Consider the following 26,053-nt stretch of genomic DNA (forward strand, 5'->3'; position numbering starts at 1 on the left):
TTTGAAATCAGCTCGGCGCTGATTGTGTTTGACAAGCCCTTCCTGCAAACATCATCGGCAAACCAAAGAAGAGCATTATACATCTCAGAGCTCTCTCTCAGGCCTCTGAGCTCTCACAGCTACTCATTCCTGTGTGCCTGATGACATCAAAGTAAAGAGCACCGTGTTGAGATCAAACACGCTCGGAAATCAGCGCTGCAACGAAGGAAGTGTTCTGATGTATTTATTCACAAGAGCTTATGTGGGTTATCAGTAATACAAGGAGGCTGAATGGAGCCCGTAGCTTCAGTGGTTTTGATATGTGAGACATTTCAAGAAACAGTTCCTGATAAACAGGTTTGCTGTCTTAATTTTTTTCAGCTGGTTTGAATACTGCCAACACTTTAAAACTACATCATGAAAGTATATTTTAGTCCGAAGACTGCATGGATTTTATATTCCACCTCTCTGCTCCTGCTGGATTCACAGCGGAAACTTTATTAAAGATGAAGAAGCAGCATTAGTATTATTCTACCCTTAGAATCTTCTTCCTTCACAGAAGTGCTTCTTCATTACATGTGAGGGAATTTGACACCTTCCAGGCTGGTCAGAAGCAGAGCAGCGTTATTCAGCCTTAGGTCTCTAGTTGCAACGAGGAGCTGGCTAATTAACTTATTTTTTCACTTTTTTTTAGTTATTGTCAAACCTGTAATCTAAAAGTCCCACTTTGACTGAGCTAAAACCTCTTGAGTCAATTTTTTTTTATTCAACACAACTTTTTCAGAGTTGCTAAATGTTTTTTTTGTGTAACTTTTAGGCTGTTTCATTCTTCAAGACTTTTAACGACTAATAAAATCCATCTCTTTATTTCAGTGAATTTGTTTTGCATGTGAATGTACCTGGATTTATGTGCATTTGATAACAAACTCTAAATAATTATTTGTACACAGTTGATCTGAATGAGCAAACATCCAAAAACAACAACAAATTCCTTGAAAAAATGAATTTCATGAAAGAGTTTTAGATTAAGGTCATCCTATTTTGGGAAATGTCAGAGTGAGGATGTTATAGTTAAACCTTGAAAATAATGATAATTATAATAAAAATGTAACGCACAGTTTTGTATTGCACATAATTTGTTTGCACTTGGAGTACTGTATGTGTTGTGAATGACTCTCAGCGATTACCTTAAAAAGTTTCAGCTCAATATCTGTAAAATTCGCTTAGGGAAAGCCATTTTTGTGTATTTTTCTGATTTGCTGTGGAGGCCATCTTGACTCGGATTGATTGTTAATTAGTTGAAGATGAATAATAAATAATTACTTTCTGAAAGTTTTTCATTGAAATCTGCCTCGTGGCTGATGAGATATTTTGCTAAGAAACAAACAGGTTTGACTCCAAGAGTTAATACTATTTTTTTTAGCAAATAAATTGCAATGTGTTGGATTAAAGTATGTGTTGTGAATGACTCTCAGCTACTACCACATCACATTTTAGCTCAACATCCATTAAACTGGCTGAGTTATACCCATGTTGTTTCTGGTGGCCATCTTGAATTGAGTTTAGTCCAAAAGTTAGCTGTAGACGTGCAGCCAATTTTTTATTTCCTGGTTGTTTCAATTAAAATCTGTTCACTGGTTCTTGAGATATTTTGCTTGTGCAATTTATTTGTGCTCAGAATACGTGTTGGGTTGGCTCTAAGGGTTACTCAGCTGTAGATGTAAATCCACTAATTGTTTCCAGCAAAAACGTGATCACTCCACAATAATAATAAAGGTCTTTTTAGACTGAAATAAACAATGGTCAGAAATGAATGGACAAACTAGACATTTCTTTTTAGATATAAACTATAAAATACAATGTATTAATCAGTCTACTTGAAAATGTCAGGTATGAGAGCGAAGTGTGTGGAAGAACAATGCAGACTGAAGCCTCTGCTTATGGTGACAACCATAAATTAATATGACAGCTTTGTCAAATGAATGGAGCTAATGTTACTGGTCCCTCTCTCTCAGGTTTAATTTCATTATGAAGTGGTACTTTGAAACCTAATATTACGGTTCAAATCTGCTCCTTTCTCTTCCCTGTGTTTATATGAAACCTTTTGCATCATTTTGTTGTTGTCTTTGTGCAGATGTGTCTGTCTTTCTGTGTCTGTCCAGCCTGTCGAGTCAGATGGCTGCAGATTCTGAGTCTGCTTCTGACGGAGGTTTCTTCTTTTTTCAAACTGACTATTTTCTTTTCAGTGTTGCACAAGGTTTTAATTGTTTTATAGGTTTATTGTCCAGAACCTCAGTCAACCCTTGCTGTTTTAAATGTGCTCTATAAATAAAGTCAGTTTGATTTGATTTTACTGTCTCTCTGTAAGGTGCCCTTAAAAGACTTTTGTAGTGAATCAAACTGAATTAAATACCATGTTCTTGCATAATGTCCAAACACTAAAACTGCATTAGCTGCACATAGTTTTTTTGCTTGGTCAAAAGACCAAGGCAGCACATTTGGGCTGCAAAATGGGTTCAGACAACAAGACTGGCCCATTTCCAAGCCTAAGATCTTCTCTCCGAAGCTCCTTATTGGACAGACGTCTTAATGGACAGGCAACATTCCACCTCTAAGTGGTTTGACATCTTGCTGCCATAAATAAACACTAACAGGGATGCTATATTAGGCTAAACAAGGCCCTCTGTGTCCCTCCAAAGCCAGGAAGCACCCCCCTAATGATTCGCTAATGTCTTTATTGGATTACTCCAACATCTCCGATTGCAGCACGTCACAACTATGACATTCTGGTGGATTTGATGGAATGGAGACGGCCTGGTTGGGAATAATATTACACAGGGCTAAGAAACCTTTTAGGAAGTTTTCCAGCTTAAAATGATTCTTATAACTAATAAGAAAATGCATTTTTATAAACAGAATCTGTTTATTTTAGACTTAAACAACAGTCTGCATAGTTAAAAATGAAAACCGCAGCACTCTTTTCAAAATAAAATGAAATGTTAGATTACTAGTGAGCAAATTTTTTTAAAAAAAGCACAAAAAAGAACCACTAAAGTTTACATCAACAAACTATTAAAGTCTGATATAAAATTGATTTTCATTAAATCCAGACACTTGTGCATTTGCTGAGATAAAGGACTATTATGATTTGCCCATTATTTATACTGCCCTGGAGGTTGCAAATTCTAACCTTCAGACTACGGAAGCAATTACTGTGCAAATAACGCAGATGGTGCAACAAACAAAGCACTTAAGAAAATGGTTTTTCCATTAGACACACACTTTGGTCTCTATAAGGACCTTGGCTTCTGTGTCATCCTGTTTGGAATCACATGTGCATCCATACATTTGTGACCGCTCCCTATTGAATTAGAATGTTTAAAACAATGTTTCAAGCTTGCTAATTACAAAAAGGTGTTTCAGTGTATGCCATAAAAATTTGTTGAATGGCTTTGTCTCGGGGTGCACACACAAACACGTTTACACACGTGTATGCATTTTACTATTCTTGCATTCTTAATGTCCTGCTAATGGATCTTTTGAAAGACCAGTTGCGCAGACCTCTCGCACCCAGAGGAGTTTGTTAGTGGTGCTAATGACAATGCTGATGTGGGCAGCTGAATTCAGAATGTGCTCACCTCCCTTAATAAATCTCTTTGGACTAAATACAATGTCATGCACTCACTTCCCTTATTACCATTATGTTACGTTCACACAAGACCCTGTGTGCTGCGGCTCAGGAGGAAGAGAGTGCATTTTCTAAAAACACCAAGTTTGGAAGAAGTTGGTGGGTGACCAGTTGCTTGTTTGTTATTTTATTTAATTAAAACTGGACCTGAGGTTATAGTACCTGAGTTACCTGCTATTTCTTTTCTTTAAAGTGGTCTTGAGCAATAGTTCTTCAGCAATAGTCTTTTTAAAGTTTTCTTATTTTGGACAAATGTTGCTTCTGTATTTTTTAAAGGTATGTTTGTGTTGTTGCTGTTGTTGGTTAATTAAGCCACTTAACTCTGGTCTGTGAATCATTCAGGATGATGCTTCTCTCAGGTTCTTTGTAAGATCTTAGATGTTATTTTTTTTCTTAAAGGCATGAATTCAGAAACTTTTTAACTGCTGTAGATATTCTTTGGGCTTGCACTTTACAGCTGTCAGGGTCAGGTACAAAAACTGGACAGAACATGAGTGAAACAAAGTATTTTTTTTTTTTATAAACTGAGGGCAGCTGTTGGTCTGTTTTTAGAGCAGTTGTCCTCCGATGAGAGTCAGAGGTTCGATTCCTGGCAGCAGTCACATGTCGAAGTGACCCTGGGCAACACTGACCCCTCATTGCCTCCGATGTGTGCCCCATCAGTGCATAAATGGAGTTTAAAGCACTGATTAGTCTCTATAGATGATCTATTCAGGTTTGCTTTGTAGCGCTGTAGTAGAGTGCTGTGTGAATGTGTATGGACGGGTAAATGAGGGCAGATTGTGTTGGAAAGCGCTTTGAGTAGCCTGGTTGGCTAGAAAGGCGCTTTACAGTACAGTCCTTTTTTGTTTTTAAAGACCTTCAGAAAGGCTACGGAACTATTGACCAAGATCACAATTAAACATACAAGAAAATCTGTCTCATTGGAAAAAAAATAAAATCTTTGAAATGATCAGATGAAAGCTTTGTCCTTGTCAGTGACAATCAGGAAAAAAAGAAACTATCAGCATTTAAAATGGTGTGTTCAGTATATTCCTGAGGTTGGGTGTTAAATTCCAAGAACTGCAACAAACACTTCTAAGTCTGCTTAATGTTGGTCACGATGTGAGAGATTTGTGACGTCAGCAGGGAAATTTATGTTTTCCTTGTAGCTTGACGTGTTTTATTTACTGCGGTTTTCTTCTTGAAGAGTAGGTGTCACTGCTGACAAAATAATAGCTCCACTGAAGCAAGAATGACACCAGAAGAAGTCATACATACAAATGTACCTCATTCTTCCGGCTTCATTTTCAAGATGTTTCTAGAGTTTGTGCAACATTACCAATTGTTTTGTTGTTCTGTTAAGTTGTACAGATGCCGATATAAACAAACCTTGCTTCTTCTATTTGAACATATGCCAAAAAGATCATCACTTAAAATGACGCAATCCTCAGATAAGGTCCATTCACACTCACTTACACCCAGCTGTTCTTAGTCTATCTAAATGATGCGTTATATTTAACTTTTAGAGTCAACTCAGTTCAAGATGGCTGCCATAGCTATTAGCAAACATCAAAAATGGCTCTGACTCAGCCAGTCTTCCAGATATTGAGCTAAAATGAGATATAAATGACTCAGCTACTACCACAACAACTATCTTGATCAAAAACTGGCATTAATGGTGGCGGGTGATAAGCATTCCTTCAAGTAATGCTAGGCCTTTAATTTGTCCAGCAAACACGCTGAACATTGAATGTGAGAATCAGTTCTTCGTTCAAGAAAACTTTAAAAAACATTTATTTATGGATTAAATAAATGTTTTGCTCCTTCTAGTTTGATTTCCTTCTCATACAGATTTACAACTGTTCTTTTTAAAATTTGCAGCTACAAGCAGAGTTCAGATTCAGCCTTATTCTCCGTGGTTAGTGATTCTGGTGGTACCCGCACTACTTTGTACAAATTGTGTAAATCACAGATGATCTGGCACCCACTTTGGAAAATGGTTTGTACTTTTTGTGACCCAAGGCCCTAAGCTTGCCTCATTTTCGGTAATAGCAGAGACTGAAAGAATTTGGCTTTTACTCAGTAGTTTGACAAAGGCAGAAGGCAAAGGGCTGGGGAAGATATGGTCAAAAAATTGTACAAAAGTGCTAAAAGCACTTTGCTTCCAACTTGCAAAAGGATAAATGCATACAGACATTTAAAGTGCAGCCTGTTCTCATATATATAGCCTTTGGCAGTAATTTTCAATTTCGGAGTAAAACAGAGTGTTTACCATTGTCCAGACTTTTAAGATGCTTCTTTGTATTGTTTATCATTCAAATAATGCAAAATACCAAGCCAGTGACATAAAACAGTGGCTAAATGAATGAATCAGAGGCGTCTGAGGTCTCTGAGTGTGCCTGCAGTTTAACATTCATCTATGCATCAACTTTAACGCGGAACAAACACAGATATGGCCGTAAATTCCCCCCGTCTGCTGAAAAATACTGTCATCATGAGGAGGCTGTTCCTGGTTCGAGGTTAATTTTCAGATGGACGGTGGGAAAGTAGCATCCACAGATGTCCACATTTTTCTCAAATAACACATTTTGATTTATTCATTTTACAGGACAACAGCTATTGTTGTGGCAGTTCATAGATGCAAAAAACAAATACTTAAGCAAATTGTACTTAATACATGATAGTTTTGCTGTTTTTATTGTAAATATTAGTATTTTACACTAATAATGAAGTCTAATTACCTCTGGATACGTCGTGCTATTTTAGTTATTCATTTTTTACAACGTTCAGCTCATTCAGGAGATGGATTTTCTGACTTTAGTTTTTGGAGTTTTTATACTTTTCAAAATATTTAACACTATTTACAAAGTTTTCCCCAAATAAATACATTAAGATCTCTTCAATTTCTTCAGAAATCTTCTTCAGCATACTTGCTCTGTTTTTGTCTTCTTATGTTACTTTTAGGTTCCAGTTAGGTTTTCTACTATAAGATTTTAGTCAGTATTTTCCCTTCTTTAGCTTTAACGACTCATTTTCAGATTTGTTTTGCAAATTTAATCAGTCTTAGCTTTCAGGATTCACACTGCATTTTCACATAAAATACACATTTTCTTAGTTATTTTTATATTTAATTGCATTCTTTAATTATTATACTGATATTTGAGAGTGTAATCATTAAAACTAAATTTTTCTTCCAAGGTCTTGCTTATGTTGTTCCAAATATTTTTACTCATTAGCCTGAGATATTATGGAACAAGAACAGCAGCCCTCACCCCGTTGGCTCGTTAATAATTGGGCACAGACTGAACTGTTCGTTCACCTCTGGTTTATGTTTTGGGAGAACAGTGAGTTCTGGGAAAGCAATTGAGAGCAGAAGGAAAAGAGAGCAAAACAGGCCAGTGTCAAAGTATCTCATACCCCGAGGTCTTCTGCAGACTTTAGGGTGAAGTTGTCCTAAATAACAGACAAAAGACTGATGGGTGTACAAAAGAGCGGGGCCTATTTTTGGACTCAAGGTGACTTCTGCTGGCTGCTTTTTCGGGCGTTTTCCAAGCCCTGTGATCCCATCTTGTTCATCTGACGGAGTGAGAAGACGAAACCTCTGAGGCATCCGTGCAGAAATGCCTGAAATGAAACATTAGCGCTGACATAAGAGGGAAGCAACGAGTTCATCTACCTGAAAAAGGTTCTCCAGAGCACTTAGTCCTGAGCTGCCACTGTGACTCTGAGTGCTGACTTGGTGTTTCTCAAGGACTCGTATGTTAAAGAAACTCTGTGGTGAACTTTCTCACAGGGCATCATAAACACATTGAGATTTGATGCTAATCAAACCATTGAAAGTTTTCTCTGCCATGTTTCCGAACAACACAGTGGTCAGCAAGCAGCTGAATATTATAACTCATTGTGTGAACGCTGAGGACGCACTCATGCTGTTTTCCTGTTTCTGTTCCTTTGGTATGTGTTTTTGGACAGTAACTAATTCAGCACACGTTCAGCTATTTTAACCTTTCATATATGAAAACATTTAGCTAAGCTCATTCAGGACACTGTGGTAATGGCTTTTGTACCTTTTTATAAAATGTTGATCTTTTATTTCTTCTTTGAAATTAAAAAAATACTCAGATTTTCGAAAAACCTCGTTTTCTTTGAAATCTTCTGCAACATTCTTGCTACTTTTTTAGATTTTAGATACCGTTTAACCAATCTTAGCTTCAACTTACTGTTTCTGTTTGCTTTTAGGTGCCGTTTTACTAATTTTAGCCTTTAGCTATCGTTTTGTTCAGTTTATCGTTTTACAAATTTGAATTTTTAGCTACTTTTTTGCCTTTTCACAGAAAATATTTCTCTACTTTCAGTTTAAGATGCAGAAATTTCGAGGTTTCATTACAAAGAAATGAATTTAAACTAAAATAACCTTAGTTTAATACTTAGTAAGTACAGTAGAGTAAATACTGCAAACCAGAAACCAAACCACGTGTAATTATTTTCACCAACTTGTGCAGATTCCTACATGTTTGGGTGATTAATCACTGGTCATTAATGAGCACACTGTATTCCTTTAGCTGCATGTGCGGTAAATATCCATCATCATTTCACAGTGTCTAAATTTTCCCATTTTATTTGCTCTAATCCCCTGTAGCGGGTCAGGAGAGGGGAGAGGAGCAGAGGGAGAGTTGAGGGAGAATAATGCCATTTCAGGATAGGCCTTATTTAATTTACTGCAGGTCGATAGAGGTTCTCCAATTGCCTCCCCCAGATTAATAAGTAACCCACACGCGCTGTCCATCACTGTCCATCTCCCATTAGGCTTCTGAAATGGGGGCCCAAATTGCCTTGCAAGGCTGACTCTGATGGAAAACACACTCTCTCCATCCTTTTCTTTCTCCATTGCCATCCATTCCTCTCCGTCACTTTTCTCTTTTTGTTATCAGGTTTCATTTTTAAGATGCACTCACTGCAGAGCAACACAGATGTTTTAAAGACATGCTGCCATTTAGAGATGAGCTTTGGGAGTTTGGAGTTTTAATGAGCAGTCATCAGTAAAGTAACTACAATGTGTAAATAAATTTCCCTGCAATGTGAGTATATATACTCTGGATATATCCAGACTTTCTGTTTTCTGTACCTCAAGACATTATTTCTTAAAAACATACACCTTGAATTAATCTTTGGGTGCTAGTGGGATCAGCATAGTTTTCTATTTACATTAAAAAACTCTCCTCTATAAATGTTTAACACTAATGGAAACCATGTATGCGTAATAACAGATTTGAAATATTTTTCTAATGGGACAAGTCCAGTAGAAATAATAGTCATCATCATCAACAACACCTGATAAATTCTTGTCACTTTAGCTATTTTTTGGCAGCAAAATCAGCCATGATTCCATTGTGTATTATTTATGTTTTTACTCCAGAAACTGAGAAACTGAAAACTAACGGCACAGGTTGCCATTTTATTGTGAAAAACCAAAATATGAGAAAAAATAAGAAAAAGAAACTTAGGCAAACAGTTAAAATAAAGACAACAACCTGGAGAAGGTGGGTGTATAACTGATCGTAAAAACATAAAGAATCATTTTGCAGATAAGTTTAGCAAAATTCAAGATAAACATGCAACATATTTTAATATTATACCTATCAATTGGATTTATGTTACAAGGCTACACAGTGTGTTGGTGCTTGTAGCAGATAATCCAGCAGGGACCGAGGCTGAGGATCTGAGCGATGATAACATTATCTCACCACACCAGCTGAGCCGAGTGAGGATTCACCTTCAGAGTCAATGGACAGAGATGGAGAGGCAGAGGAAGCTGATAAAAGAACAAGTGAGGTGCTACACTACATGTCCATTTTAAAGCAAGACTCTCTGGACCGAATAGGAAAAGAAACAATAACATTTTATTATGAAAACAATATTTCTTATAAAGTATCTGTTAGGCTGTGCAGAAAACAGTGAGGTTTATGAGGAAAAATCAATACAGAACACACAAAGCAAACATTTCTGTTTCAGAGAAGTGTAATATCTAAATGCACAGTTAACATCTTCTCTTTACTGAGGCCAGCTTCACACTGAACAGCAGCCTTGCTGTAAAAGAACCAGAACCTGGATGGTTTTTGCACCATCTCAGGAAGGTCTTCAGGCATATTGGGCTTTCTGATACATGTGAAATGTCATGACAGGTGCAGAGTTTCAGCATGCACAAAACGTCCAAAGCAAGGTCGTGGGAGTTTATCATTGTGGGGGCAGCATATCAGGGTCCTGAGTGGAGCATGAGGCAGCGATGAAGAGGAGCCTGTGCCCAACTATATGAAGCAGGACTGGTCTCTGACTGCATCCTGACAGTCTGAGGGTCATGAGTGGCATGCAGAGCCTGGTGAGGGTGCAGGAGAGCATCTTAGGGAATAAAACAAACAAAAAAACAGACTTAATATTATGATTATCTTCCCACTTCTTGGTGCTTCTGAACTCCCATTGAAAAAATGACACCTGTTTCAAACTTTCCACTTATTTTAGTTTTTAGCATCTTTCAAGTCTTGCCTCATGTTTGCTAATCTCTATTTGTCCACTGAGGAGCTAAAAGACGTTCTCGGCCTCTTTCTTCAAAGAACCACAAGCAACTAAAGAATAAAGAACAGAGTAAACATTTTTTACATCATACTTTGTTGAAACATGTTTGTTTAATTTACAGAATGTACATTTTTTGTCCCTTCATTTAGTAATATTCACAGAGAAGCCAGAGCAGAAGTGCAAAGTGAGCAGGTCCAACACAAAAACATGTTTATGGTCAACATGTTGCATCTCAAGTATCATAACAAATATGAATATTTCAGTTCTAGTTTGTAGTCATTATTTAATTTTGAACACGTCTTCAGCTGTATTTGTATTTTATTCTATTTTTTGGTCAGAAACATCTAAATACAAGTACAGCTCATGTTTTAAGAGAGAAAATAAAACTTCAACCTTGGCATATTTTTAATTATCTGATGGTGGGTGATCTATTTTCACTCCCTTACTTTCAGTTTGGCTCTCTGTTTGTTGTATGTTTTAGTGTTAAAATCATATTTAGTTTTAGTAAGTGGCTGAAGTTGTCTTCCATACTGGTCAGGGATGCAGAAATAGTTTCAGTAGATTTACTCATCACTTCTTAAGCTTAAAACTTCCTCCTCTGTAGATATTTGTCTGCCGAGGTGTTTAACAAAATGGCATCATGTGATGTCTGACAAGGCGAGGCTTGGCAGAACTCAAACTCACAACGACACAACAACGTTTTAAGGATTTTATTGCCAGGAGATTGGAAGCAGGCTCAAAGTCTTTGATCGTCTCACTTACAAGATCGGCTAGTGGTGGGACCGGAACTGGTAAGTCCACTCTAGCTGGGTTTAACGTAGCAGACCGGCTGGTCTGAAAGGGGCAGAGGCGAGAGGGAAAGTCCAAGTCCAGGCGTGAGGTCGTTACCGGTAGGTCAGAGTTCCGAAGCCAAATCCAGACAGGGAGAATCCAAAGTGCGAGGTCCAGGTGTACGAAGCAAGGTCGGTAACAGGAGATCAGAATCCAAAGAAGTATCAGGCAGGGATCAGGTAAGGTCGTGAAACAGGCAAGGGTCGAGATCAGGCATGAACAAGAGTAGTACGCTGGACATTTACTGGCACAAGGCTTTCAATAATCTGGCAGTGAGATCTTGGGAGCTGTGGGTATTTATGGTGGCCTGAACAGGTGAGACAGATGAAGCTGATTACATGGGCATGGCAACATGGGCGTGGCTTGAACTGTGGGACTGAGGAAAGTTACTTGACTGTGGCAAGAGGCGTGGCAGGAACAGATGGAGCTGTGACAATGTCAAAGTGAGCATAAGCTGTATACGTAAATAAAAAATAAACAATTGCTGTTGAGTTATTGGCAAAAGAAATATTGTTCTTGTATTTATTTTTTCTCAGTTTTCCTTTTCACAGAATAAAACTGAAATGTTACTGTTAACAGGTTATAAAACATCTGTTACAAACATTTGATAAAGGTGGTCTCCAAATGTTTTTTTGGTACAGAAGGTGGACACGTGGATCGGCTTTATGAAAATCCTGCCATTCTTTAAGGCAACAATCTGTTAACTCCAGCTTCAGCAACCAGAACTTTATCTCCTCAGTAATCCTAAGGTCAGCCATGCATGTCCTGTCACAGGTTGATCCCCTCGAGCAAATTAGCTGACCCACTATCTGGGATTTCTAACACTCATATGCATGTTCCCCCAGTGTCACATCCTGGAAATATTGAACACTTAATAAACCACACACTCTGGGGCTCAAATGTCAGCATCCTTAGGAGGGTCCCGTCAATACTTCCTCTGACCTTTGTCTGTGTTTATTCTTGTAGGACATCAGGCTTGGAGGTTGGATGGTGAAATGGAAGGCAAACAGGGAAGTCATGCTGTGCAAGAAGGAGCACCGGAGGGTTTGCTCTGCAGGCATGCAGAGCACCGAGGCCTTGTTGGGTCGGAACGGAGAAGTGAAACTCAAAATCACCTTCATGTTTAATCGATGCATATACATTTGTTTTAACAAGACATTGTTTGGAAGTAAAGATCATATTTTACTGCGGAAACAAAAGCATAAAAATAAAACTTTGGATGTCAAGCTTTAAAAGGAATATGTTACGAGACAGAAACTTTTGGAGATGTTGGTCTAAGTTATTCATCATTATTAATACAATCTCAGCAAATAGTTGATCTCTGTGTGCTTACAGGTTACATATAATTTAATTATTTCTTGATCCAATGTTAACTTTTTTGTTTTGGATCCATTTAATCAAGTGTAGTCATCACAATAACTTAATCAGGTTTAGGGAAAGATTGTGTTCAACAATAACATTTGATTGGAAACATTACTTCTGAGCAGATTCTTAGCCAAAGATCCATACTCTGAAAATCTGCTCATCTGAAACCCATAAAAGGAATTAAGCTGACTGTAGTAAAAAGTTGTTTGTTTCTTTTTACATTGGCTTTGCAGTTTAGCAACTTAAATGCAGACATGTACAAAGAAAAACGTTAGCCATTTAAGTTCATTATGTGTTGGCGTTTTTATCTAAACAACTAGAAATAACATCTGCTATCACGTTTCAGTGCAGGCCTTTTTGCTGAGAAAAGAACGTCAACATGTATTCCAGTGAAGAATTTAGAGGAAGTAACATAAATAAATTCAGAAAAAGGATTTTTTTTTCAACTCTGAAATAACTGCCAAAACTTATTCCAAATCCAGACGCATAAAGCATCATGTAAAGTAGAACCAGTATCATTTTACTGACTGTTCACTTTTATTGAAATGTGCAGCTTTTAACAGATGCCTTTGCAGTTTAGAAGAAAATGACTTGGCATCTGTTCTGCATTCTCCCGTTTCACTGAAATCCCCTGAGTGACGATCATCAGGCATCCACATATGCTGCTAAATGGCACCCAGACTCACAAGAACCCATGACTACTGTATAAAATCTATTGTTAAACCAACTGTTAACGCACATCAGTTTTACATTACTTTATATCATTATAAAATCAATTCAAAATTGTCAACTTCAAAATAAAAACTAATCAAAAAAGGACAATTGCTTTTTTTTTTTTACACAGCATGTACATTTATAAACTCTGTAAATACCATGCATGGATTTATAAAAGTTGTTTTAAAATAGGTTTTAGCGTTACCGCTTTATTTTTATCAAACTGCATAGAGAAATACAGCATTAAAGCCACTGATCTTACTGTGGAGCTTTTAAAAAACATAAACAATTTGCAGTGTTTTGACTGATTGGTGTGACAGGTTTCAGTAGTGCTACATATTTTTAAATTCCAATAGTATTCTTGTGTTTTGAAAATATGTTTCATAAAACAGTACTCTTTATTTTATTATCTTATTATCTTTCTGCTTTATACAGTGCTTTTACATATCTGTTTTGGGTGGAAGGGTCATTATTTCCCTTTCTGCTGATAGTTTTTCTGAAACAAATGGGTGTTTAGAAATTTTCACACAAATTAATACAGGTCGTCAGCACCCCCCAACTGGAACATATCCTCACTGCTCAGAGAAGGTGATAAGGATGACTCTCAGCTACAACCACACCAAATTGTATATTATTATCTGTAAAAATGACAGAGTTAGAGCCATTTTGGTATTTGTTAAGATTGATTAGCTGTGGCACCGCATTGAATTGAAAATTAAACGATTGCTCACCTTTCATGGCTGCAGGTGATAATAGTAATTACTTTACTGGAGTCTACATTGCCAGAATTACCAAACTATAAAGCTAAAATTCTCAAAAGACTCACAAAGTCTTTTAAAAGCCTCCTGGTAGTGAGAGTGCCTGATTTACCTGAGGCAATAAAGCCAGTTAAAAAAGGTTTCCAAGCAAAACATTTCAAGTTGAAGTTTCATTGTTAATCCATTTGAGTCCATGTTGCTCCACTGCTGCAACTCAGGTGTCCATTACAAAGAGTTTGATTTGAAACAGCGAATGAAGTAACAAGATGAAGTGTTCCCAAAGGCTCAACATATTTTAAGAGAACAAAAACTATTGTCTTCACCCACCTCTATGTCTTCTTTCTTGGTGGTGTCATTAAGATAGTGGAGATTAAAGCTGTGTGGGATTAATGGACACCCTCCACTGCAGAACAAAGTTGGTCCAGGCACACAGGATCACAGGTAATGAAGAAGCAGCGTGAGTTATGACTTCATGCAGGGTCGGCCAGATAAATTTGGAGAGCAGAAGTGGTCACTGCTGACTTATCACTTGCAGAAATGACTGAAATCCAGAGCCGCACTCTGCTTCGGTGCAGTGACATTTCTTATACACAAGGGCGTGACTTTTGCTTCAGGTCAACGTTTTATGCACAAGTTTACCTGGTCATTACTACAGAGAGTTATTAGGACAAGATGGACAATGTTGCTACTGTGCGATTATCTGTCATACAGACCAAAGTATTAGTAGTATGAATCCTAATCAAGAAATGGCACCATTGTTTCCTTGTTTATAGTTGTTTCCATACCCTTTTCATCAATTTTAATCATTCAAATATCAAAACTTTCAGCTCCTTCAGGAGATTGGTGCAATGCCATTTGTTTTTGTGTAATTTATACTTTTAAAATAATTAACATTTTAATTTCCTTTGGATTTTGATTTTTTTTTGGATTCAATAAAACCAAAATGGAGTTTTAAATTTTAGTTACTTTAGTTTTTAGCTACTGTTTTGCTGCTTTTAGCTTGAAATTTGCAAATTTAAGCTTTTAAATACAGTTTTGCTCATTTTGTACTGATTTCAAGGTATTTGCTTCTAGTTCCTGTTTTTGCTCAGTTTAGCTTTTAAGTAAGTAAGTAAGTAAAGTTTATTTATAAAGCACTTTTCACAGACATAAAATCACAAAGCGCTGTGCAATAATAAAACAGTCAAAACAAAAATCAACCTTAAAAACCATACCAAACACAAAAACCACCAGAAGAAACACAACAAAATCAAGAAATAAAAGCCTGGGAAAATAAATAATTTTAGCTTTAGTTTTGCTAATTTAAGCTTTTAGCTATGGTTTTGTCAGATTTAGGCTTTTAGGTACAGTTCTGCTGGTTTTAGCTTTTAGTGACTATTTTGCTGGCTTTAACATTTAGCTTCAGTTTTGCTAATTTAAGTGTTTAGCTATGGTTTTGCTAATTTGAGCTCTTAGGTAAAATTTTGCTAATTTCAATGTTTTAGCTGCAGTTTTGCTCATTTTAGCCAATATTCTGCTTGTTTTAACTGTCATTTTTTAACTCTGAAGAACTGATTGTTACACAGCGTTGGTTTAAAGCTGTTATCCTCTCCAGGTAAGTTCAACCAGAAGCCACTTTAGTTTCACACTTTTGTTTAGCACTTCGTGTGATGTAAAATGACACAAATGAGGGGCCAAATTGCCTCATTAGACAGCATTAATTACTCCCAGCAGACCAGAGAAAGTAGAATGTGCTGTAACACACCCGGAGGACACAGAATGTGACTGATTGAGACACTGTAACGTCCTGCATCATTCACAGGGTCTCTGCCCTAACCAAAACTAAACTGAGGACTAAGAGTTTCTTACTGTAACGTGTGGCAGGATTCATTACACAGGCCAGTGATTCTGTCTGAGCAGCCTCCTGGTATGTGCTCCTGGTTTCTGGCCTTTGTGACAGGCACTTTTTCCTGTTTGTTCTTGAATAAACATCTAATCTATTACTTATTTGTTTGGCTGTGTGAAAGCATGCTTTCTCCCTGAAATGGAAGGTGGAACTGAAACATCTGCTCTTTGTTCACAACATAAAGAAACACAACAATTACTTTTTTAAGTATACAAGATATCCACCGTATAGTTGTTTTATTGTGTGGTACATATAATTAACTGAACTTGATTTTTCTCTTTGCACTGGAGGCAAACAATGTGGGCAGATTCAGCTGCATATCACTGTGAGAGCTGAAAGATTTTCCAATCGAGTCTTCAGCAGATGGATAGAATTGTAAATGTGCCCATAACTCATTACAGAGCAACATGGTTTGTCTGTTTGATTACACTTTAGTTTCCCCACTTTACTATCTTTCATGAAAGGTGTGCAGTCATGTAACAGCCTATTTCTGTGTGCATTGGTTCATTTGTTTGTCTGTTAGCAAAATATCTCAGACATAGATGGAGAGAATTTATAAAAACTCTCACAGTTAATCGTTCTTATTAAACACCAAAGTGGCTATAACTCTCAATTCTTCAGATGTTGAGTTAAAATTAGGTGTGGTAGTTGCTGAGAGTTATCCCCAACACATACTCTGAGCGATAACAAATCATACTTTGGCATTTATGACGACCCACATATTTATTCCTTCATGAAATGCTACTTCTTTAAATGCATTTTCTTTTAGAAATGAAATATTACAATGAATCTTACAGCTTCCAGGTTTGCAATAACACTATAATCACACAAAAGATCCAACTCATTTCTGACTGATCTTGCAAATATGTCTAAATTTGGAGTGAAAACAGTTTCATTCAGCAACGCTATTACTGGAGATACATAAACCACGGGCAAGAATTGTTTCACAAACTGAGAGAGCTTCTTTTTTCAGCTACAAAAGCTTATTCCCCAACATGAATATTTATTGTATACATTTTTAAAATTAATTTGGAGCCCTATTCAAGTATTTAAGGATGTATCAATTATCCTTGTGTATCTTTGTTGACAAATATGGTTACATATATTTTGAGCTGCTTAAAGGTAATAAGTGTCATCTTCAAACTTAACCAACAGTGTTTCCTGTAAAATGCTTACTAGCACAAAGCACACACAACTAAAGTATATATTTTTAGTTGGTTGCCAGCAGGAGACCTGGGGTCACCAAAGTAGTAATACTAGTAAACAGAAATATTAATTTTTCGCTGTGTTCAAAGATCACAAGGGGCTGGAGCCAATTTCAGCTGATTATTGGTCGAGAGGAGGGGTACACCCAGTCCATCACGGAGCCGATACAAAGCTGAGAAAAACAACCACACACACATAGAGTCACACCTCAGTTCAATTCAGAATCATCAATTACCCTTATATGCATTTTTCCAGACTGGGAAAGAAAACTCAAACAAACACAAGGAGTTTTGAACTGGAGACCTTTTGTTGGGAAGCAGCAGTGCTAAGCACCATGCAGTCAACAAAGACTCAAAAATAAATCAAGGAGAATATAATTAAACATAAAAAACAAATATCAAAGACTATTCTTAGCACGTTGCTCTCACCTTTCTTTGACTAAGTAATTTAGAAATCCATCTGATGATTTGTAAAATCAGTATATTATTCTAAAAACGCAGATGTGAGTGCTCCTTCTTGTGACTTTTTAAATTGCTTTTTATGTTCATATATGAGGTAGTTTAAAGCCTGATTCAGCTTTTGGATGTTAGGTTTTACAGGGAAACACACTGTGTCACACTGTTTGTATAAAATTCCACTGAATTTGATTGTTTTGATTTGATAGAATCCAGTTTTGTGTGATTAATAGGAGGCCATGAAGTGTCATGTCTCATCAGGGAACCCAAAAGCTTCATCTGTTTGGGTTGTTAGTTGGGGCTGCACACTGACTGCCTTTATTCCAGCTTCTGTCTATTTTCACACTGTCAGATCCTGGTGCCCTTCACGCCTGAGAAGAGAAAAAGTACATGTTAAGTCACGCTGATCATGTAGTCGAGTGCAACTCATTCCTCTGAGAGTTCTTCCTCCCTCTACTTTAAATGATGTTAATGCAAATCAAGTGGGAGTGAAGGACTAAGTGCAGCAATGTGAGATGAATATCAATCCTTTACCTTTTAAAGCAAAAACCATCTCTTTCTTTAAATTCCCTACAGTGATGATCATCTACATCCAGTAAACCAGAAAATGGAAAAAACAGGAATTATAAATCATAACAACATCTACTTTATTTCTCACTAGATGATAAAAAGCATACTTTCTCGTGGGAAATTGTGTCATGTTTGCATTATTTATTGCTTTAATATTATGCTTTTATTGCCACAAACAGCCTCCCATATGAATATTACCACTGTAAGTAAGGCTGCTTTCTATTTACATCCAAAGTCAGAACTCAGATTTCACAGTTTTGGGGTTTTTGATATTTTTTTTTTACTTCTGTAAGTCAATTTTTCAATTTATGTATCAATGTTTTGGTATGTTTTTGTATACATTTCTGCCAGGGTGTTCAGGTCGTAGCTATCAGTCTTTGTGTTTTGTTTCCTGTTCTGCCTGGCAGTTTTGGTTTTTTGTTTTTGTTCCATGGTCACAGTTCTCCTCTGCTTCTATGAATTGCCTGTCAGTCTCACACTTGCGGTTTGAATTTTACTCAGGCACATCACCTAATAGGAAAAAGGGCTTTCGCACTGATCAACATACCCTTCGAAAACAAAGAAAGTTGAACAAAAAGGTTGTGGCTTCGTTTTGAAAAGAGCCGTGTGTGAAACAGAAAACACTTTCCAGTAAGCCTTTCCAGAAACACAAGAGCAATCCATAACATTGATGTCTGTGTTAACTTGGCTCTCCCAACCACATGACCACTTGTGTGTGATTAAAATTCAACTAACGAGTCGAGTCACTAATTGCACATGATGGAGAACAGCACAGGGAATGCACTGTGTTTGGTTTGTGTTTTGTCTTCCTGGGATGGAGACCTGTTCTGCTTTCAGAGCTTAATGCTGAAGAAACTTTGCTATTTACTTTTGCTGCGGCTTCACTCAGTATTTAAAAAAAGCTTATTTTTTATGAATCGATAGTAACAAGCAATCACAAAAGAAAGAACAAATGTTAGTGTGACTCTGAAATCCATAGGTTCTGATAACAAAAACACCAAAGCAATTAGGAACGACAGAAGGTTTAAAACAGTCAAAAACAAACTTCCCTTTGGGTTCAATTAGCTATCACATATTTCTGCACAGTAATACAATCAATATAATTGAGCAATAGGAAAAAAAAGTTCTTCAGAAGTTAGAATAAACAAGGTAACTGAGTCTATCACTCCATCCACTGTAACATGTTAGAAATGGCTTTAAATAACAGTTATTGATTTTATCAGAAAAGTCAGACATCGAATACAAAGGGGTGATATCAACTAGAGTTAGCGAGATGGAAGTTAGCTATTTCATGTCCTGCAAGGGTAGACTTGTCCTGTAAACCAAGGTCAATAAACCCAGGATATTTTAGGAGATTTGGTTTAACTAACCTTAACCTATCTCAGAGCATCCATGTTAAAGTCAGGAAGTGTCCAATATTACACCAGTTATAATCAGTCAGTTATAACAATATGAGCGGTTAAAAATAAAATGATTAACACAATCTAAAACAAGGAATGAATGAGCCCTAAAAGAGCTCTCTACCCCTTAATATCAGCCTGTTTAAAACCCAGGTGAGGACAATTTATTAACTATGTATGTTCCATTTAGTTTCCTCTCACCTATTATTTATTTCAGCAAATAATCAAAGTTTGATGATGACAAGATCAAGATAAAAGTAGGCAGATGCAGAAAACAAAACCAAATTAATTTTTCTGGATTGCAAAGTAATAGCGGTAATGGGCAATAGTGACTGCTTCAGTGTTTTTAAACCTTTCCATATTTCTTAAAAATATTCAGAGTAGTGTGGCTGGGGTCTAAAACAAACCATAAATCTAACAAATGAGAGGAACAACTATAAACCAACTAGCCAAGTACATTCTTCTGGCTAAGTATAAATAGATGATCTGGGACTGAAAACTGAAAATGTGGCAGCTTATGTATATACAGGGAGGCGTGATTAACTCACTGCACACAGATGAGTTACAGGAAAACAACACTCAGAGGAAAACCTCAGAAAATATATCAAAACATTGCACACAAACTCTGATCTGAAAAGCTTCTTTTTGCACTTTGGTGAAATTATTTTAATTATGTTCAGTACAATTTGTGTTATTTCCCTAATTCACAGTGATAATCCTTAAAAAAAAACTGTTAAACATGTTTAAGTGAGATCCAAGATTAAGACCCTGCTAATATATGAATATATCTAGAAAACCTAACACCCTAAAGCTTATTTTAAAGGTCAATTATGAGTGAAACAGAAACACATTTTGTACATGTAAGAAAAGAAGAAAAAAGACATATCTGAACAGAGAAAAGACAGATAGAGAGATGTGGCGATATTTTCCTCTCTGCCCTCTAAGTGCCTCCAGACAGCAATGACCTGGCAAGCTGTAGGTTGGATACAGGGAGATACATTTTCAGCCTGAGAGCCTGAGGGCACTTTCAGGACCAAAGTGACACTAAAACAGAGAGGCTCAGTATCGCAACACTTTCAAAATGGCTCTGGGTGACAGAGCATTGACATCACTCACGATAAAAACAAAACCTCCCTGACCTTTCGGTGTTGGGCTTTGGGAGTTTGCATGCATGTATGGTTTTACTTTGACAGACAACGAAGTTTCTGTTGCCTGTGGATGCAAGCGATGGACTTCTTTACCTGCCACTTCTGTTGACCTCACTATGAAGATAGAGGAAGGGAAGGAAATGTAGCCTAAAACCATTCGTTTCTTTCTTTTTACCACTTAATAATATTGGTACGCACAAGACGAGTGGTTAGAAAGTAATACCACCCCATTGCTTTGCTCCATTACTGGTGCGTTTTCTCCGTGGATTTATCATCATCGTGCAGATACTTTCAGGTTCTAAAGCTGTTCATGCAAAGATCATGCTGACTACAAAATTAGCAACAGCTTCCATATTATACCTGGATTCCTTTTAAAATGTTTGGCAGGTAAAAATGATAGAATTACAAGCTAAAACCTAATGCTTTCTTCCCAACACAGGCTTTAAAGAAACTGTAAAAAATAAATGTAATTTCTGTGTTAAATGTCCATAAATACTCGTTTTATTTTGTTTTTTGTGTTAAATAGAAACATATGAAAAGTGACAGTAACAATACTCGTCAGATTTACTGGAATATAGAATTTATGTGTAAAAGTTAGGATATTATCAAAATATGAAGATAAAAAAACCAAATATCGCTTGTCTATAAAGTTTTAAAGCTCTGCAGCATCTTTTTCTGGTTATGAATCGGACAGAATAGAGTAAGAATGTTAAGCTCATGCTATTAAGGAACAAGATGCGGACAAGTTTTTAAAAGTGGTAAAATAAATCCCTTTATGCTGATCTTAATGACATCAACTCCGAGCTCATTCATTATTGATGATTTTTTCATAGTTTGGAATAAATATGTTCTGCAAGTAGAACTGGTTTTATATTTAAATTGTGACATTTTGTAAAAAACAAACAAACAAACAAAAGAAAAAAAATCAATATTCTTGACAGGATTTGAGCGCATTGCTTTATCCACAACACCAACTTAGCATACACCGTGGCTGCTTCTGCTGCTTGACCTTACACACTTACAGTACATGCTTGATTTTGTTTCTACATTTTATCACATAATCAGGACCCTATGTATGTTTGTGTAGAAGCAGACCTTCTTACTGAGTTGTTTGCAACAAATGTATGGGTTTTTGTTTGGTACAAAGACTTATAAAACCAGTACGTCTAGATTTAATCCCCAAACTTCATGGCTGCTCTACTGATGCAGTCACATCGTGCACGTTGGTCCCTGTGAATCAGTTAATCTTCACATCCCTAGTCTGCAGCTGTAGTTTCTGTCAATCCTCTGCTGCATCAGATACTAGTTAAGTCATTTTGTTTTTGATGCTTGCTGTTTTTTTTTTTATTAAACTTGCATAGATCTTCAAAAGGCTAAACCTTTCAGTTTGACCAGGAATTTATTGGTTTATCTGTCAAACAAATCAGTTTATTTTCAGTTTCTTCTGTCCGATACTGAATCTGTATAATGAGTTTACTTGCATGTTCTTTGGACTGCTTTCACAGTATAAATGCTTTCTTGCTGCAGTGATGAGGTATATACAACATGTCCAGTGCCCACTCCTCATTAGCCAGCTTGCAGGTTAGTAACAGCTTTGTATGTGTGTGTGTGTGTGTGTCTTCCTTCAGGGCATGGCTGGAGAGTTGGAGGAAAGGATGCTATTTTACCCGCTGCTGTAAAGCAGCAGCAGCAGCATCCAGGAGCAGCAGATAAAGATGTTGTTTTAGATGTAAATCATGCCCATCTGCTGTGCTGGGGAAAGATTATCCCACTGTGGAAGACATATTTAGCCAAGACATTACAGAGAAACTTTGAAATGGGTATTTATATGTGATGGCAGTGGAGATCAGTCCTTACTTTTGGAAACTGGGATTTGGCAGGTATGACAGAAACTGGTGAATATAAAGAATTCTGAATGAATGGCTCACAAGCAGAATTCTAGGACCAATTCCTTTAACCACTTTTATTTTCATAGATACATTTTTTTATAAAGGATTTCCTAATACATAAACATACACATGTTGGTAATACAATAATAGAGGATTTAGTGATTCAAAGTAATTTTAGTTTCTTTCATTTGCAAACATTTTAAAAAGTGTTTCAAATGCCAGAACTGTGAATTGTTTTGCTATTTCTGCCACGTGGAATCAAATCAGTGTAGCAGCATATTTTTACACAGAAATAATATTGAAAAGAAGAGCACAAAAACTTTGGCCCGGGTTTTTGTATGCACACCCACAGGCATGTGCAAGCATACATGCAAATGTACCGGATGCGGTATTCTCATGAACATGGACCTTTTGAAGTTGAGCTTAGACACTAAGATGGGGGTGTTCTCAGAACAAGATGTTACACATCGAATCCCAAATCCGCTCGCTTGGCTTTGTGTTTACTGTTCACACTCCCTCCAGCAGCCAATTCCCTATCACCGATGCAAAGTGTTGCCAAGAGGATTCAGGCATAAATCCTCCAGAAAAATGATTAGACCACTGTTGGCATGGCGTGATCGTCCAACCATGTGTCTCTTTAAAGGGGCTAAATGAGGTTAGATCATTGAGAGTGAATAAATAAATGTTTGGACAGGTTTTCAGATAGTCTTTGACCCCTTTTCAGCATATGAAAGCACTTACAGATTACATTTAGTTAATTCTAACCTGGCATTTTCCCTTAAGTATGAGTAGTGTTGGTAAATGCATCGCTCTACATTTCTGTTGAGAAGATTTATGGCAATAAAGACTCATAGAAAATACTGTATATCGAGGCAATCACTGCAAGCATCCCACAGCTTTTTGAATTTACACAAATCATTTCATGTGCTCAGCTTTAACGACATTAGAGTAGCTGCATGAAGCAGCCATCATTGCATATGGATCGACATGAAGGCACCCTATCAGCTTACCTGTTCCCTTGAAGATGTATCTGCATAATTCATGTTTGTGTTAAAGGCTAACTTTAACTGGGAACATTAGAAACTTAGAGCTGAAAGCAACACCAAATACAAGAACAGATTAACACAAGCACTGACCTCTTGAAAATCAGTCATTAATTCTCTCTGAAAGTTGACCATTTTATTTAGTTGCATGAATAGCAAACAAAAATGCTAAAAAAGGGGAGGAAAGACAGAAAAAATCTTAGCAAAAATAGGTTTGTTGCAAAACAATATGTTGACCCTAGTCTTGGAAAACAAATATTCACAAACATGTCTTATTTCCTGAAAACTAACTGAAAATATACATAAAATATATAAATGAAAGCTCATAAAAAGATCAGTCTTCTGTACTGTAGATTCAGTGTAAAATATCCTGTGTTAAGTCTTACAATCCACTAACGTCTGGTCCTATTGATCACCCATATCTGTTAAATTAGTGGTTATGATAAATTGTTTATATTTGGTAGCTTGCAGAACATCCCTTTTTGCAACATTTCTAGCATAAACAGACAGTAAATGGAAAGCTCTCACAGCATCTCATGAAAGTTGCCTGGGATAGAGGTCTTCATGCAATTAGCCATAATGGCCATTCCAAGTAGCCATTTTCTGTGTTTATTTTCAGTAGGCCTCAAAGTGCTTGCAATGATGACAACTGTCAGTTGTTTTGCTCTACTCTCAGGACTCATAACGCTGCAATCAGTACATTTATAAGACAAAGTGCGGGGCAAACTAATCTGAAATTATCCCTCAATGTCAAAGATGATGGATGGAAATGGTGCAGAGAAATGTCCTATTGCTAATGTTGTGGGCCAAAATAAAAATCTCAAACCAGCCGATGAAACTAATTTCCAAAATTCTACATCAATTAGGACATCTGAGCATCAAACATATCTGTGAACAAGTCTGAATTAAAAAAAATGATCATGATACACATTTACATACAAACTCTAGGCTTAAACACAAATGTGAACACATGCTGATAATAAAGAATCTGTATGCTGATGTAAAGCAATTAACCTAACATAACATATCTGCAATATGGATTCAGTCTGATATATTTCAATCATTTGGTAACACACCCCCAAGCCAAAGTGCAACCTCATTAAAAGAACATGATGCAATTTGGATCAAATGTTGATAAGAAGCCACATTAGCTCGTCCATAAGGGACCCATCTATACTGAGACCGAGTGCATTGTGCAAAGCTTCCTGCACTCCCACCTGCGTAACCACATCAATAGAGGGGCAATTCAGCCTTTCCTGCAAGACGATTTAAACCTTATTTTTCAAGGACAGAGCTTTCCCCCCACAAAATCTAATAAGATGTGGACCACTCTAAGAACAACCACACTACAGCAGATATAAGATTTAGATATTAGAACAAAAAAAAAAACACACACACACAAGGCAAATCTCTTGCCAAAGCTTTCAGGAGAAAGTAAGTGCAGAATACTGAAAGCTCACCCTGTAAATGATAACAACTTTTTTTTTTTTTTTACATTGGTATGTTTGTATTTCTTTTCCTAAAGCGCTCCTAGGGAAATGTTGGTTGGTGAGAAATAAATCAATAAATAAAAGTCCAGGAAACTATTAAGAACAAAAAGTATATGTGAAATCAATTCACAAGTTTCTTGCGCGTATTTGACACAAATGTGGTGCAAATGTAGAAATATCTTGTGTGCACCAGAAATAGATACCACTATTATGTTGTTTCAGAATAACTCTTAAAACAAATTTTGAAGTCTTGTGGTCTATTTTTTTGGTGCAAGGCTTCATCAGGTAATTACTTTTATTTGTGAACAATTACAAACAACTGTCCAACTCCATGGATACGGACTGATGCACATAAAATGTACTGAAAATCGAATACACATCAGAAAAGATTTAATACCAAGAGGATTACCTGATGTGCACCAAGTAGTTTCTTGTGTGCTCGAAACAACGATCTCTCCATACCCTCGCAAGAAATGTCCTTAAACTCAAACTACAGAAGATACTTATAGCTAACTTTCTGAAAACACAAAATATGTTTGATGATGTCACACTAAAACTTAGTATAGATAAGGTAAATTATATTGGCTAATTGATAATCAATTACGTCTTCATAGGCTTGGTTGACATCAAAGTATGGCTCAGTTACAACTCTTATTTTCCTTTTGATGCTGAAAACACAGATGCTGAATTGCACTGCGTATTCTCTTGTGTGTAAGAACAGTTTTGTTGTGTGGGCATCAAACAGTTTCCAGTGTGCAAGAGAAACCTATGTTTAAATCTACTTTTTTTTTGTTTCACCAAGGCCCCCTAGGGGTACATTCCTGTTCCTGTTATAAATGTAAAAGCAGAAAAAGGTGTCTGTTTAATTGGTAAAAAACAAAATGAAAACTTTTTGCATTTGGGAATGTTGTACAAAACATTTGATCTCTTTGTATCAACTCAGTGCTGTTTTTTTTGTTTTTATGATAGACTGATAACCTGCTCAGGGTGTGCCCCGCTGCTTGCCCAAAGACCATTAGAGAAAGGCACCTTGTCCCTGTGACCCTGAACAGGAACAAGCTGGTGAGATGAATGGGTGGT

Source organism: Kryptolebias marmoratus, linkage group LG6, assembly GCF_001649575.2.
Source record: "Kryptolebias marmoratus isolate JLee-2015 linkage group LG6, ASM164957v2, whole genome shotgun sequence".
NCBI lineage: Eukaryota > Metazoa > Chordata > Actinopteri > Cyprinodontiformes > Rivulidae > Kryptolebias > Kryptolebias marmoratus.